The sequence below is a fragment of the Sinocyclocheilus anshuiensis genome, unplaced genomic scaffold (genome assembly GCF_001515605.1).
Source record: "Sinocyclocheilus anshuiensis isolate Anshui unplaced genomic scaffold, SAMN03320099.WGS_v1.1 scaffold105, whole genome shotgun sequence".
Lineage (NCBI taxonomy): Eukaryota > Metazoa > Chordata > Actinopteri > Cypriniformes > Cyprinidae > Sinocyclocheilus > Sinocyclocheilus anshuiensis.
In genome coordinates, this window is record NW_015537942.1 from 159,777 (window position 1) to 162,345 (window position 2,569).

A 2,569-nucleotide genomic window follows, 5' to 3' on the forward strand; every position below is an offset into this window, starting at 1 on the left:
ACGCTTACACACACACACTCACACAGACACACACACACACTCACACACACACTCACACGCTTACACAGCAGACATGCTCACACACACTTACACGCGCTTACACACCCTTACAAACGCTCACACACACAAGCTTACACTCACACACTTACACTCACTCACACGCTTACACTCAGACATGCTCACACACTCTTACACGCGCTTACACACCCTTACACGCGATCACACACAGATGCTTACACTCACACACACTCGCTTACACTCAGACATGCTCACACACGCTAACACGCGCTTACACACCCTTACACGCGCTCACACACACTCACACACGCTTACACACTCACACACGCTTAGACACACGCTCACACACACTCACACATGCTTACACTCACACACGCTCACACACACACGCTCATGCACACGCTCACACACACTTACACACACTCACTCACACACACTCACACACACTAACACACTCACTCACACACACTTACATATGCTAAATGCGCCATAAAAGAAGAGGATTCTTTAATAATTATACAGTGGGGTCCAAAAATCGGAGATCACAATTAAAATACCTTTAAAAAGTTAAAATCGCTCACACGCTTGCACTCACACAGGCTCACAAACGCTCACACTCACACACGTTTACACACACTCACACACGCTTACACTCACACACACTCACTCACACACGCTTACACACACTCACACACGCTCACACACTCACACACGCTTACACTCACACACGCTCACACGCTTGCACTCACACAGGCTCACAAACGCTCACACTCACACACGCTTACACACACTCACACACGCTCACACACTCACACACGCTTACACTCACACACGCTCACACGCTTGCACTCACACAGGCTCACAAACGCTCACACTCACACACGCTTACACACACTCACACACGCTCACACACTCACACACGCTTACACTCACACACGCTCACACGCTTGCACTCACACAGGCTCACAAACGCTCACACTCACACACGCTTACACACACTCACACACGCTCACACACTCACACACGCTTACACTCACACACGCTCACACGCTTGCACTCACACAGGCTCACAAACGCTCACACTCACACACGCTTACACACACTCACACACGCTCACACACTCACACACGCTTACACTCACACACGCTCACACGCTTGCACTCACACAGGCTCACAAACGCTCACACTCACACACGCTTACACACACTCACACACGCTCACACACTCACACACGCTTACACTCACACACGCTCACACACTCACACACGCTCACACACACACACACACGCTTACACTCACACATGCTCACACACGCTCACACACGCTTACACACACTCACACACGCTCCCAAACGCTTACACTCACACACGCTTACACACACTCACACGCGCTCACACACGCTTACACACACTGACACGCTCACACACACGCTTACACACACTCACACGCTTACACTCACACACACTCACACACGCTAACACACACTCACACACGCTTACACTCACACATGCACTCACACAAGCTTACACTCACACTCACACACGCTTACACACTGACATGCTCACACACACACATGCTTACACTCACACACGCTCATACACACTCACACACGCTCACACGCTTACACTCACACAGGCCCACACACACTCACATGCCTACACACACTCACACACGCTCACACACACTCACATGCTCACACTCAACGCTTACACTCACACATGCTCACACACGCTCACACACACTCACACACGCTCACATGCTTACACACACTCACACACGCTCACACTCACACAGGCTCACACACACTCACACACGCTCACATGCTTACACTCACACACGCGCTCACACACGCTTACACTCACACACAATCCTACACTCACACACGCTCACACACACTCACATGCTTACACTCACACACGCTTACACTCACACACACACACGCTCACACACACGCACACCCTTACACTCACACACGCTCACACACACTCACACATGCTTACACTCACACACACGCTTACACTCACACAGGCTCACACACGCTCACACACACTCACACACGCTCACACTCACACACGCTTACACACACACGCTCACACACTCACACACGCTTACACTCACACATGCTCACACACGCTCACACACACTCACACACGCTCACACACGCTTACACACACGCTTACACACACTCACACACGCTTACACTCACACACACTTACACTCACACACACTTACACACACTCACACGCGCTCACACACGCTTACACAAACTGACACGCTCACACACACACGCTTACACACACACGCTTGCATGCTTACACTCACACACGCTCACACACACACACGCTCACACACACTTACACTCACACACACTCACACGCTTACACTCACACACACTCACATGCTTACACTCACACACGGTCACACACACTCACAAGCTTACACGCTCACACACTCACACACGCTTACACACACACGTGCTCACACACACTCACACACACACACACACACACACACACACACACACTCACACGCTTACACTCAGACACGCTCA

General features: G+C 51.0%; 1 protein-coding gene across 1 annotated transcript in view; it reads right to left on the bottom strand.

Annotated features, from left to right (window-relative positions):
• LOC107663787 (plexin-D1-like) overlaps nucleotides 1-2,569 on the bottom strand; it is a 79,550-nt gene that overhangs the window by 6,293 nt on the left and 70,688 nt on the right. The window lies entirely within an intron of this gene.